Source organism: Chenopodium album, chromosome 3, assembly GCF_948465745.1.
Source record: "Chenopodium album chromosome 3, dcCheAlbu1.1, whole genome shotgun sequence".
Lineage (NCBI taxonomy): Eukaryota > Viridiplantae > Streptophyta > Magnoliopsida > Caryophyllales > Amaranthaceae > Chenopodium > Chenopodium album.
In genome coordinates, this window is record NC_137836.1 from 79,752,637 (window position 1) to 79,768,243 (window position 15,607).

At 38.4% G+C, this 15,607-nt stretch overlaps 1 long non-coding RNA gene across 1 annotated transcript; it reads right to left on the reverse strand.

The window, feature by feature from the left end:
• Nucleotides 1-5,882: 5,882 nt before the first annotated feature.
• Nucleotides 5,883-6,384, reverse strand: LOC145618650 (uncharacterized). The gene is made up of 3 exons (XR_014107961.1): nt 6,320-6,384; nt 6,037-6,219; nt 5,883-5,944 (listed from the first exon to the last, which is right to left on the reverse strand). It is a non-coding gene; the product is annotated as an uncharacterized LOC145618650 (long non-coding RNA).
• Between the last annotated feature and the right edge of the window lie 9,223 nt (nt 6,385-15,607).

Consider the following 15,607-nt stretch of genomic DNA (forward strand, 5'->3'; position numbering starts at 1 on the left):
ATTATTTCCTTTGACTATAATATATGTGGCAATATACTAGGGAACTATAGTCTATAATTTAAGAAGATAATTATCTCCTTTGATCATACAACTACTATATACTATATTTAACTCTTAAATTTGAGGATGATGCTCCTTTCTTTTGCTGGCCTAGACCGACTTGGTCTCCCTAGACAAAATGTTTTGATCAACAATAATAAGGTGGTCTAAATTGCATTTAAGGTGATCTGAAATCAGGTTAGGAACAATTTGGGTTGAATTTAGGTCGGGTCAATAACAAGTCGAGTTAGTAACAGATCGGGTTAATTTTTTGGGTCGGGTAAGTAATAGGTCTGGTAAAATTCGGGTTGAGTAAATAACAAGTCGGGTTTAATTAGGGTCAGGTCAATAACAAAACGGGTTGATTTTGGGTCAGGTTTGTGGCAGGTTGGGTTAAATTCGGTTGGGTTAGGAACGGGTTGAATTCAAGTCAGGTTAGTAACAAGTCGGGTTAAATTCAGATTTTGACGGGTTAAACGGGTTTGGGTCAATTTCGGTTCAAGTCGGATTTGGTGCAAGTTAATTAAATTAGCCGTTATAAACCGGTAAATCAGTGCAAGTTGTAAACCGGTAGATTGACCGTTTAAAGGCAAATTGGATGGTTACACCCACCCAATTGGACTCTCGGAGGGTATTAGGGATCATGATAATCATTTCGTCAATTTTATTCCGAGCAAAAAAAAGTCAAAAATTTCCAACATTGAAGGCTAATGTCCACGCTTTTTGAGAAAATTTTGGATGTTTCGGGGCCCGGTGTCGCAAAGTCTTTATATTTTAGGGAATTCATATGGGGGTCATATAATGCCATTTGGAACCATATATGATCATTATATGTTGTCATAGATGTTCGTGGTAAGCTTGAGTTAATGAAATCGGTGCAAGTTGTAAACAAGTAAATTGGCCGTTTAAAGGCAAATTGGATGGGTCCACCCACCCAATTAGACTCCCGGAGGATATTAGTGACCATGGTAAAAATTTCGGCAATTTTTAATTTTCGGACGATAACAAGTAAAAAAAATCCAAAATTAAATGCTAAATTGAAAATTTTTAGAGGTTTCGAGGCTCGATGTCGAAAAGCCTTGATATTTTAGGGGACACATCTCAGGGTCATATAATGCCGTTTGGAACTATTTATGATCATTATATGTTGTCAAAAATGTTCGTGGTAGGCCTGATTTAATGAAATCGGTGCAAGTTGTAAACTGGTAAATTGGCCGTTTAAAGGCAAATTGGATGGATACACCCACCCAATTGGACTAACACAGGGTATAAGGGACCATGGTAAAAATTTCGGCGATTTTTATTTCCAGGCGAAAACAAGTAAAAAAATTCCAAAATTGAAGGCTTATCTACGCTTTTTGAGAAATTTTTGAGGTTTCGAGACACGGTGTCGAAAAGCCTTGAGATTTTAGGGAATACATCTCGGGATCATATAATTCCGTTTGGAGTCATATTTGATCATTATATGTTGTCATAAATAATGTTCGTGGTAGGCTTGAGTTAATGAAATCGATGCAAGTTGTAAATCGATAAATTGGCCGTTTAAAGGCAAATTGGATGGTTCCACCCACCCAATTGGATTCCCAGAGGGTATTAGTGACCATGTTAAACATATCGGCAATTTTTATTTTCGGACAAAAAAAGTTAAAAAAATTCCGAAATTGAAGTCTAATATCCACGATTTTTGAGAAATTTTAGAGGTTTCGAGGCCCTGGTGTCGAAAAGTCTTGAAATTTTAGGGAACACATTTCGGGATTATATAATGTCATTTGGATCCATATATGATCATTATTTGTTGTCATACATGTTCATGGTAAGCTTGAGTTGATGAAATCGGTGCAAGTTGTAAACCGGTAAATCGGCTGTTTAAAGACAAATTTGATGGTTGCACCCAGCCACGTGGACTCCCAGAGGGTATTAGGGACCATTGTAAACATTACGACAAATTTTATTACGGGTGAAAATAAGTCAAAAAATTCAAAAATTGAAATCTAATATCCACGCATTTTGATAAATTTTAGAGGTTTCGAGGCCTGGTGTCGAAAAGTGTTGAAATTTTAGGGGATACATCTCAAGGTCCTATATTTTCGTTTAGAACCAAATATGATCATTTTATATTGTCATAAATGTTTCTGATAGACTTGATTTAATGAAATCAGTGGAAGTTGTAAACCGGTAAATTGGTCATTTAAAGACAAATTGGATAATTCCACCCACCCAATTGAACTCCTGGAGGGTATTAGGGACCATGGTAAACATTTCGGCAATTTTTATTTCTGGGCGAAAAATAGTCGAAAAATTCAAAAATTGAAAGCTAGTATCCACGTTTTTGAGAAATTTTGGAGTATTCGGGGCCTGGTGTCTAAAAGTCTAGAAATTCTAGGGAATACATCGCGGGTCATATAATATTGTTTGGAACCATATATGATCATTATTTATTGTTATAAATGTTCGTGATATGCTTGAGTTAATGAAGTCGATGCAAGTTGTAAACAAGTAAATTGGTCGTTTAAAGACAAATTGAATGGTTCTACCCACCTAATTGGACTCCCAGAGGATATTAAAGACCACGGTAAACATTTCGGCAATTTCTATTTTCAGGCGAAAAAAAGTAAAAAAATTCCAAAATTAAAGGCTAATATCCACGCTTTTTGAGAAATTTCGAAAGTTTTAGGGCCCGATGTCGAAAAAAAAAGAGATTTTAGGGGACATCAGGGGGTTATATAATGCAGTGTGGAACCATAAATGATCATTATATGTTGTCATTAATATTCGTGGTAGGCTTGAGTTAATGATGGTAAACATTTCGGCAATTTTTATTTCCGGGCAAAAAAAAGTCAAAAAATTCCAAAATTGAATGCTAATATCCACTCTTTTTGACAAATTTTGTAGGTTTCAGGGCCCGGTGTTGAAAAGACTTGGTATTTTAGGGGATACATCTTGGGGTCATATAATTCTGTTTGAAACCATATATGATCATTGTAGACACCCATTTGTGTCTCCCCAAAACCAAACCCGGTGATGAGTGCCTTTCACGTCGAATCATAATCGAATGAAACGAAAGTGTGGAAAGGTCTAGTGTTGCGGAAAGTTTTACTTCTTTTTCTCTTCTCCCTGTTTTTGAAAACTTTATTTTAAAGAAAATAGCCAATCCAGTTTGGTTGGTCCATGATATGGGTCCAATAGTGGTGTAGTTGGATGGGGCTTACAAAGACCTTTCCAACGATATATTATAAGCCCAATTCCGATGAATATTGAGGAAGTTATGACCAATTTACTAAACTGGGCCCGGTTTGAGCTTTAAGTACGGCCTAATGATCTAGGGGAGGGCCTAATATAATTTATCATTCCTAATGTAATTAGGAATGGTTTTAGTCTTCTAGAACATTCTAGAAGGTCTTATCATTCCTAATTCAGTTAGGACTCTTCAGAGTTTTAATCAAGATCAAATAGCATTTTCGATGGAATTATATTATTTTATCTTCCAGTACAGGAAATTTATCAGATTTTCGAAAACGCGTGGAAAACCACTTTGGCGTCCAACCCCAGGCCTTGGCGCGTGGAACCAGGATTGGCGCCAGGCGCTAGCCATTGGCGCCTGGCGCTAGCCATTGGCGCCTGGCGCTAGCCACTGGTGCTGGCGCCAACTAGCCAGGGCTGGCGCCACTAGTAGAAAAAACGCATTAGGCAGCGGTTCAAACCCGGTCTAAGGCACCGGTTTGAACCGCTGCCTATTTGAGGGGTGCCAAAAACCCCCTATTTGGCACCGGTTCAAAACCGGTGCCATAGGGTTTAATAGGCACCGGTTAACCGGTGCCATAGGGTAGAATAGGCACCGGTTAACCGGTGCCTAATACTGCTCTCCCGCCATTATTTTTTTGGGTGGTGGATAGTTTAGGCACCGGTTCCTGCCTAACCGGTGCCTTTTGTATAATTTTTTTTTTTCGTTTTTTTTTCCATCGTGCAATAATATTTTTTAAAAAAAACCTGCAATAATAATACCCTGTAATTCCAGCAATTATATTAAATATAATAATTAATAATTTTATTATTATAATAACTAATAATAATATTATTAATTATTATATACAAAAATAATATTAGATACAAGAATTCAATTATATATATATATATATATATATATATATATATATATATATATATATATAGATATAAATATTCCCAAACGCAATACAAAAAAAAAAAAAAAAAAAGTTGCTTACATATACAAATAATAGTAAGTACACATATATAATGAATAATAAGTTATATATAGTTCAAAAGTTAACATAAATAATTTACAATTACAATGCATGCCATTTACATGTTGAAGGTGATGAAAGACGCCAACATGTCACGAACTTCATTAAGCTCCTTGATTGTCAACGGACCATCCTTTTGGACCTTGCAAAACTTGAAATACAAAAACATTATTTTAAAAATAATTAATTAGGCAAAAAATATGTATTTTATCAAATATTACCTATACGACTTCTATATAGCTCATTTACTACATTACTTATCAAATGAACTATTTCTTTCTCATAACATTTCAATATTGGATAGTTGTATGTGTGTAAGCCCTAAAATTGTATAGGAGAGCATTTTATTAAGGTTTATGACGGTTTTTACCCAAAATGGCCCGAATATGGCCTATATGACCTTACTTTGCCCATTTCCTACATTTCTTATTAAATGAACTTTATTTATCTCATAACATGTCAATATTATCTAGTTATAGGTGTATAAGGAAAGAAATCACATCAAAAGAGCATATTAACACAAAATGGCCCTAATATGGCCCATATGACTTCTATTCAACCCATTTTCTACCTTTCTTGTGAAATAGCCTTTTTGTTTCTCATAACATGTCATTGTTGGATAATATTAGGTGTCTAAGGCTAGAAATCACATCAATATAGCATTTCAAGAAGTTTAACAACGCATTTTACTCAACATGGCCCAAATAGGGCTTATATGACTTCTATGTAGCCCATTTTCTACATTACTTATCAAATAAACTATTTCTTTCTCATAACATGTCAATATTGGGTAGTTGTATGTGTGTAAGCCCTAAAATTGTATAGGAGAGCATTTTATTAAGGTTTACGACGCTTTTTACTCAAAATGGCCCGAATATGGCCTATATGACCTTACTTTGCCCATTTCCTACATTTCTTATTAAATGAACTTTATTTATCTCATAACATGTCAATATTATCTAGTTATATGTGTATAAGGAAAGAAATCACATCAAAAGAGCATATTAACACAAAATGGCCCTAACATGGCCCATATGACTTCTATTCAGCCCATTTTCTACCTTTCTTGTGAAATAGCTTTTTTGTTTCTCATAACATGCCATTGTTGGGTAATATTAAGTGTCTAAGGCGTGAAATCACATCAATATAGCATTTCAAGAAGTTTTAGGACTTACCTCATCAAGCTGTTGAGTGTCCGTACAATGAGTCACAATGTCAAGCATGAATCTCATCACATACAAAGCACAATCAAGTCCATTCTCTTGTTGTGCGCACTAGCATATGACAAACAAATCACATCAGTGAAACATGCAAAGGAAATGAGAAAATATTTACTACCATAGATTTTCAAGATAATCACAATAATATCATGTAAATTACCAACGGTGTCTTCCATGTTGGACCCTTTGGAGCACGACAATGTAGCTTCTTCATAACACTGTAGTATAAAAAATACAATCAAATTTGATTAGTCGTATGATTACTAAATTAGTTATTATTAGCAATAATCATCACTATAGGTTGCTATATATATTTACTTTTGCAATATAGACTTCACGAGCCACTTCTCCAATGATCGAGCTGAATCAAGGTGATAAATTGTGTTAGTGGAATTACAAATCACCATGAGGCTCCAATGCTCCCTACATAAGTTCACAATAGACAAGGTAATTAATATTTAGGAGTCAACATATAATGAGGCCAAATCGATCGAATTTGACATGGTTAGTCATACTCTCTATAACATGGGGCGAATATGAACTTGTCTCCCGCACGCGTTGATTCCCTTATACTCTGTTCAACATAGTACAACACGTCATGGGGGTTGCCTATGATTTTAGTAGTGGATAACTGCTCGGGGCATAACCACCCAACTTTACAAGGAGAATCAGTGTCAGTTAAGTGCTCCTGTAGTGCTCTGCGTGCATGAACATTGATTAATTTATCAGATGTAGGATAATCACCATCAATTTGAATAACTTGAAAAAAGTATGAACTTTATGTGGGCATTGAAGTACCTCATGAATGTTTGAATGAGGGAAATGTTAAGCTTTGCACCACGTAGAAATTCCTTCACATCTTCTTTGTTGATCCATGCAATTGCATCCTCATCATAGTGGAACATTGCCTTAGGAAGTGCAACTTCCATGGGATCGACCAAATGACAAGCACGGTTGTGAAGAAAGGTCATGTCAGTAGAGAGCGATTGAAGAACAATGTCTTCAACAATTGGAGTAGGTGGCATGGGTGAACCTTTCGAAGAGTGCAACTTCGACGCTTGTTCACTCTTGGACTGTTGTTCACTAAGCTTCTTCTTAGGTTGATCAATTCTTTTAGGCTTCTCCACCCTCTTTCTCTTTGAAGTTTTGCTTCCATTGGAAATCTGAAATAGTTTGAGAAATAATAAGTTTCAACTCAAAATCACTTATAATAGCCAAGTGAGTAGCCATTTCGGGTCGAAATGGCTTTTTTTGATGAATTGGACCCAAAAACTTAGAACTTGGCGATTTTTATGTAATTTCAAATGACAAACACTTATAAATATGTGATTATGAGTTGTTTTGAGATGCAAGGAGTTTATAAGTTGAGAAATGAAGAAAATAGTCAAGTGAGTAGCCATTTCGGGTCGAAATGGCTTTTTTTGATGAATTGGACCCAAAAACTTAGAACTTGGCGATTTTTATGTAATTTCAAATGAAAAACACTTATAAATATGTGATTATGAGTTGTTTTGAGATGCAAGGAGTTTATAAGTTGAGAAATGAAGAAAATAGTCAAGTGAGTAGCCATTTCGGGTCAAAATGGCTTTTTTGGATGATTTGGACCCAAAAACTTAGAACTTGGCAATTTTTATGTAATTTCAAATGAAAAACACTTATAAATATGTGATTATGAGTTGTTTTGAGATGCAAGGAGTTTATAAGTTGAGAAATGAAGAAAATAGGCAAGTGAGTAGCCATTTTGGGTCAAAATGGCTTTTTTTTATGAATTTGACCCAAAAACTTAGAACTTGGCGATTTTTATGTACTTTCAAATGACAAACACTTATAAATATGTAATTATGAGTTGTTTTGAGATGCAAGGAGTTTATAAGTTGAGAAATGAAGAAAATAGGCAAGTGAGTAGCCATTTCGGGTCAAAATGGCATTTTTTGATGAATTTGACCCAAAAACTTAGAACTTGGCGATTTTTATGTAATTTCAAATGACAAACACTTATAAATATGTAATTATGAGTTGTTTTGAGATGCAAGGAGTTTATAAGTTGAGAAATGAAGAAAATAGCCAAGTGAGTAGCCATTTCGGGTCAAAATGGCTTTTTTGATGAATTGGACCCAAAAACTTAGAACTTGGCGATTTTTATGTAATTTCAAATGACAAACACTTATAAATATGTGATTATGAGTTGTTTTTAGATGCAAGGAGTTTATAAGTTGAGAAATGAAGAAAATAGGCAAGTGAGTAGCCATTTCGGGTCAAAATGGCTTTTTTTGATGAATTTGACCCAAAAACTTAGAACTAGGCGATTTTTATGTAATTTCAAATGACAAACACTTATAAATATGTGATTATGAGTTTTTTTGAGATGCAAGGAGTTTATAAGTTGAGAAATGAAGAAAATAGGCAAGTAAGTAGCCATTTCGGCTCAAAATGGCTACTTTTTTATGAAATGATGAAAATTGCTTAATTTTTTTTTTTTAAAAATGCAACGGCAGCTGCACCAGGACACCCGAGGGAGGCGCCCCCGCTGCCGGAACAGCGAAGGCAGCCCGTGCCGAGGCCACAGCAGCCCCGACAGGTGGCTGCCAAGGCTGTAGCAACCACGGCAGGTGGCTGCCAGTCTGCTGCAGCCTTGGCAGCAGCCTGCCTGGGCTGCTGCTGCCTCGACAGGCGGCTGCCATGGCTGTAGCAGCACCTGCCGAGGCTGCAGCAGCCATGGCAGCCGCCTGTCGAGGCAGCAGCAGCCCAGGCAGGCTGCTGCCGAGGCTGCAGCAGTCTGGCAGCCACCTGCCGTGGCTGCTACAGCCTTGGCAGCCACCTGTCGGGGCTGCTGTGGCCTCGTTGGGGCTGCCTTTGCTGTTCCGGCAGCGGGGGCGGCTCCCTCGGGTGTCCCGGTGCGGCGGAAGTTGCTTATTTTTTTTAAAAAAAAAAATTTGAACTAGGCGATTTTTATGTAATTTCAAATGACAAACACTTATAAATATGTGATTATGAGTTGTTTTGAGATGCAAGTAGTTTATAAGTTGAGAAATGAAGAAAATAGGCAAGTGAGTAGCCATTTCGGCTCAAAGTGGCTTTAGTTTGATGAATTGGACCCAAAACCTTAGAACTTAGCGATTTTAATGTAATTTCAAATGACAAACACTTATAAATATGTGATTATGAGTTGTTTTGATATGCAAGGAGTTTAAAAGTTGAGAAATGAAGAAAATAGTCAAGTGAGTAGCTAATTTACCTCCTTATTAATCAACTTCACCCATGCACGTGGCCAATCAACGAAGCTACCTACAGCTTGCCAAAGCGCTGTTATCTCAACCTCCTCTATCGGTACGGGTAGTGGGATGTCTTCGAACCCCGCAACCACTGAATCGATCCCAACCGAGTAATGATGTGGCCCCGCTGTAGCACCCGTCGTCGGTTGGGCACTACCATACGCCACCAAACTCAACACGGTACTATTTGCATGCCCCGGGGCTAGAAGTGCACACCGGGTGTCTTCCTACACAAGTATATATATAAAAAGAAGATAGTTAAATAGGACTTTTACAACAGCATAGATATAACAAAATTCATTAAGGTAGAGGGTTACAAATCACCTGTAACTCTGGAAATTCATGCGGTGTTGGATTTTCAAGCTCCCTCGAGTCCGCATGTGTAGGAGTAGGAACCTGCAACAGTACATCAATCATTGCACCTAAAATCTCAATTAACTCGGTATTTTAAAACTTTTAATAACCCAATTGATTTTACCTGAGGTGGCACATCTTCACCACGTATCTCATCTCCTCCATGTCTATCACCTTCTCCTTGTCCTTTTGGTTCAGAACATGAGTCGACCGGGGTACGAGTGAGAAACGGCAAAGTCGGTAAGTTCATCAGCTTCGCCCAAGCATTCAATTCACCAACTAACTCGTTGCGTACTTGTTCCTTAATTGATGCCACCTTGGCATCCAACTCCCCCGGTGAGTTAACACTGGCTCGAGATGTACCCGATTTTGTGTCTTCGGGACCCATCACCTTATTCCATCCAAGCAATGACCCTCCCGAACCTACTACTCGTCCTGGATGGTATGACCTTCCCAAAGCCATGGTGAAAGGGTCATTCTCCACACTTGGTTCAAATTTGCCCTCCACCATCTCTTGAGTGTGCTCAAGCTATAGCATAAGGAAAAATGAGGTCGGTAAAACAGTTAATGGTTTGTACAGTGATTAGATGCAAAAGTGACTTAATTTCAACAATTCATAGGTAACTTACTAGCTTATCCGCCAGTTTTTTGGCTTCCGGACCCTTGATGAACCATTTTCCGGTTTTCTTATCAAACGAATGGAGAGAACAAAAGAAATCACCGGCACGACTCACCAAGGTAGTGATCGTGGAACTAGAGGGTTCCTTCGATGCCACTAGAAGCGCTTTAGGGTATAAACCCGAAGCGGCCCACTCAGGTCTCTTTTCAGCAAAAGTCTTAGGACCCATACGATGGACGTATTCCTTCTTTTCTGCATTCGCTTGATTTTGCTCTCGAAGTTCCTACAAAACAAAAAATGTTAGTCTCATTAATACAAAAAGTGTCAAGCTATTATTCAATTGACATCAGATTTACACAAACTTACAATTGCTTTCTTTTGACTCTTCATTCTAACGAACTCTTCCCAATCATCTTTTGACACGGTCGGCCATATTTGCCACGGGAGACGGTTATCCTCTGTGGCATTCTTCTTCTTTGTTTGCACCTTCTTCTTCTTATGGATCCACCGATTAGTCAACTTGGTCTTAAAGCCTCTGAATCTTTCCCCTAATAAAGAGACAAACACCCTTTTCTTCTCGGGATCATTAGGAATAGAAAACTACCTCTGCAAGCACAAATTAAAACCGATTATTAGTTTCTATTTAAAAACAATCATAAGGTTAAGGTATCTTAAATTGTCTAAATGTGCCAAAAACACACTTACCCTTGTGTCATCCCAAAATGCTTGAATCAAACCCGGAGGTACTTGCCGCATTACAAGTGTAATGGGGATTTTCCGCGAACATAAGCCAACTTGATTAGCATATTGTCGACGCCATTTGGGCCCGGGTTGGCCTTTGTTGTCATACTCCAAGACCATGGGACCGTCCGGTTTCTTAAAGCTTCTCGTCGGACCCCTTGTTTTTCTTTCAGCCGGTGCCTTTTCCCCCCCTCCACCACCTGTGTTGTTTTCATCTTGTCCTTGGCCTTGACTTTTAGGAGTCGGGTTCTCACCAACAATCTCACGTGCTGTATTTTCAATGGCCGGTGCACGTTCAGCTGACATTTCAAAATCATCAAGCCTACGCTCGAACTCATCTTGAGCCTGATCCTCTGGCTCACCCAAGTCATCCTCCTTATTCACATCATAAGGAGCATCACTATCATCGGAGTCGTCATTCTCGTACTCGTCCTCATACTCATCATCGTCAATGTCCTCTACCAAACGAGGATCATGATCGTCCGCCATGAGATATAAGCACATGTCGAAGCAATCATAAAACAATATTAGTGTATAGTAGAGTATATGCATGATAGTTATTATGGTTATGTAGAAGCTATTTTAGCCATTTTCACCTACTTATTATGGTCCTATAACCTTGTATATGCATGATAATGAGTACAAAATGCCAATTTCAATCTACATATGGAAAATAGGTTGTTAGAATGAATAAATGTTAGTTCATACACAAAACAAAGGAGTTGGGTTAAGTAGAAGCTATTTATGCCAGTTTCACCTACTTATGGTCCTATAACCTTGTATATGCATGATAATGAGTACACTTAGGCAATTTCAAACTACAAATATATCATTTTCGCCTACTTATGCTCCTATATACATGATAACTAAACTATATTTGAAATGAAACCATTACTAACTTTTAATCAAACTACCTCATTCTGAAATTCCTTCGTTGTGGTCTGATCGGATATAACCTGCTTCGTTGTCTATGTCATTTAGTACTCCAGGTCTAGGAACAGTGAAAGGTGCTGAATCATCAAACGCATCATATTCTTCCTCATCCTCAACATCTCCAATGCCTAGGATTCTTCTTTTGCCAGCTAGCACTATAGACCATTTTGAATCCATTGGGTCAGTTACGTAGAACACTTGCTTAGCTTGAGATGCAAGGATAAATGGTTCCGCACTATCATTCAAGTGGCCAAGATCTACAAGAGTAAAGTCCTCATGTTTGACGTTACGCCTGATATTATCAACCCACTTACACTTGAAAAGAGCAACCGTGAAGTCACAATAATCAAGCTCCCATATTTCTTGAATTCGACCATAGTATGACAACTCTGCATCGACAAGTGATTTATCCTTAGAACTTGCAAACTCCCTTGACGATGCCACAAGAGTTACACCACTGTTTTGGGTGGAGGAAGATTTCAAATCATGAGCCTCGGTCCAAAAAGTGTACCCATTGATGTCATATCCCTCAAATGAACGGACATCATCCCTAGGACCGTACGCAAGCCACCGTACTGTATCGGTCACATTAGTATCATTCAATCCACTCATTACTCGTTCACGAAACCAATTAACAAATTTCTTATTATGCAACTGCATAAGTGCCCTTTCACCTTTGGATGGAAATTCGGCACGCAAACAAGCCATGTGCTCGTCTAAATATGGGTGCACATCTGAAACATGGTGCAACACATAAAGGTGTGCTTGTAAGAACTGATCTCGGTCTGGTGACATTCGTTTCGACCCAATTGTGCCATGAACATCAAGTCTACCTTCATGTCGAGAAGTAGAAAGACCAATAGGTTGAGCAAGGGCTATGTAGTCCGCCACAAAGTTACCTATTTCCTCACCCACTGTCCCTTGCATTATACTTCCTTCAGGTTGAGCTCGGTTCCGTACTTTATCTTGTAATGTACCCATGTGTCTTTCAAAAGGGTAGCACCACCTCATGAACACTGGACCGCACAACTTAATCTCACGCACCAAATGAAGAACCAGATGAACCATTATGTCAAAAAATGAGGGTGGGAAATACATCTCAAATTTGCACAAAGTCACAACCACATCAGCTTGCAAAGCATCTAGTGTACAAGGATCAAGAACTTTGCTACAAATTGTATTGAAAAATGAACAAAGGCTTGTAATCGTTTCCCTCACGTGTTTTGGTAGAATACCACGGATTGCAATCGGTAGGAATACTTGCATCATAATGTGACAATCATGGGATTTCATACTTGTCAGCTTCAATTCTCCATTTAAGGTTACAAATCTTTTCATGTTAGATGAGTACCCTGATGGAACCTTAATGTCGTACAAACATGCACAAAACATACGCTTCTCTACCCTTGACAATGTATAGCAAGCCAGGGGTAAATAATTCTTTTCATCCTTCCCTTTACCCTTAACTTTCTTCTTTGACGCATCTTTGGCCTTTCCCTTTCCTTTGCTCTTCTCCTTCCCTTTTTTCGAAACACTTTCATCTTCTATTCTCGGCTCCTTTCCCTTTCTAACCTTTTCTTGAGGCCACAATTCTGGACGAATCCCCATCTCTTGCAAATCTAACCGTGCACCCTTTCCGTCCTTTGTTTTGCCTGGGTTATTCATAAGCGTCCCCAAAAGAGCATCACACACATTCTTCTCTATATGCATCACATCAAGACAATGCCTAACGTCATGTTCTCTCCAGTATGGCAGCTTCCAAAAGATTGATTCTTTCTTAAACAGAGCAGCTGAGACCACAGTTTTTTCTGATTTTCCAAACACCGTTTGTATCCCTTTCACCCGAGCACTAATCTCAGCACCAGTCAATGGTCTAGGCGTAGTATCCTCTTCCACGGTTCCATCGAAAGCCTTTTTCTGCCTACGGTACGGGTGATCACGCCTAAGGAACCTTCGAGTCCGTAGGTACACATCTTTGTGAGAATGAGTCAGGTATACGCTTGATGTGTCATCAATACATATGGGGCATGCTTTTTTCCCTTTGACCTTGTACCCACACAAGTTGCCATATGCAGGGAAGTCATTCATGGTCCACATAAGGGCTGCACGCAATGTGAACATCTCGTTCTGATGAGCATCGAAAACGGAAACCCCTTCGTCCCACATCTTTCTCAAGTCGTCAATAAGCGGTGCAAGGTAAACATCTATGTCGTTTCCAGGTTGCTTAGGACCAGTTATTAGCAATGAAAGCATTACATACTTACGTTTCATGCATAGCCAAGGAGGCAAATTATAAATCACTAAAAGTACCGACCATGTGCTGTGTTGGGTACTAAGAGTGCCAAATGGATTCATCCCGTCCGTGCACAACCCAAGCCTTAAATTTCTGACTTCATTACCAAATTCCTCAAACTTCAAATCAATGTTCTTCCACTGTGGAGAGTCAGCTGGATGCTTCAGCATTCTGTTTTTCTTTCTTCCCTCTGCATGCCACCTCAAGTTTTTAGCGTCTTTTGGTATTGAGAACAGACGCTTAAACCTTGGAATAATGGGAAGATACCACAACACCTTAGCAGGAGGTCCCTCCGTGCCAGGATTGGAACTCATGCGCTTGTACCGCGACCGCTTGCATCGTGGACACTCCTGCAGTTTTTCATACTCATTTCGATACAAAATACAGTCATTAGGACATGCATGTATCTTCTTATACTCCAAACCAAAGGGACACATGAGCTTCTTTGCGTAATAATAAGACTTAGGAATTTCATTCCCATCAGGCAACATATCACTTAATGCGGTCAACAAAGAAGTAAAAATGATGTCCGTCCACCCATGTTTCGACTTAATGTTGAAAAGTGTTAGCACGGCCGATAGTTTGGAGTATTTTTTGCACCCGGGATACAAAGGCTTTTTGGAAGCCTCCGATAATAATTCAAACACTTCACCTTCAACACCTTGCAACATCTCATCCACTTGTTCATCCTCGACCTCATCCGCCTGATCTTCATCGGCTCCATCCTCACCATTATCAACAATATACTCATCATTCTCGTATTCCTCGTCCACATGAATCTCATTGCTTCTAACACGCACATCATTCCGATCAAGATCCCCACTGTACTCTCCACTTTCTCCGTGCCAAATCCACACATGGTAAAATTGCCTAAACCCACGACATAATACATGATCTCTAATGATTTCAACACTATCGACCACATTCACACAATTACAATCAACACAAGGACAATAAAGGCCTTTGCCTCCCAGTGTGCGTTGATAAGCTAAAGCCCTCTCGCAAAACTCTTGAACCCCATTCCAAAATTCCAATGTATCGCGTCTACCATACATCCAACCACGATCCTTCTCCATTTAGTAAATTGTTTCTAAACATATATATAGCACCATATAATTATAATGTGTAAGTGCTACATATTTTATGTAAATCAAATTCAAGTACAAAACGTGAATATACCATTCATATAGTGAAAAAATGCATGTTTCCAAAGGGTCCTTATCACTCCAACCTAACCCATCCTTGAATGTCTACTCTCACTAGTGAATGTATGTCAACTTTCCAATTTTAAGGAAAATCCGGCAGCATTTCCCCCTAGTTCTCCAAGTACACGATGTAGATAATTAATTACCCACATATGTACCCAGAGAACATAGTGAGGAAATGGTAAGCCGAGATGTTCCTTAAAATCGAAAAGAAAACATACATTCACCACCTAAGTGAGAGTACACATTCAAGAACAGTCCCAACCGGGGACTATTCAAGACTTTCTCCTAATGAGAAAGCCTTGAACGGGTATCTAGGCATATGATGATGCAATTCAAGTATTCTATATATTGTTGTATTTATTTGCAATTAAACAATACACAAGTTGCAATTTCATGAATAAACTTTTATTAAATGGATGAATAGAAAGAAATATATAGCTAAGTAAAGTTTAGTAGTCATACCAATATAGCAACTACCCACTTGAGCTCAATATGTAGTCCTCAAGCTAATTAAACTCTTGCTTCAATTCACAAATCTGTTAAAAAAAACACATCATTCATTGAACTAACAATTGCTAAACTAACATGTCAATTCACTAATTTATTTATAAGTTAAAACACATCATTCATTGAACTAACAATTGCTAAACTAACAAGGTTACTAAT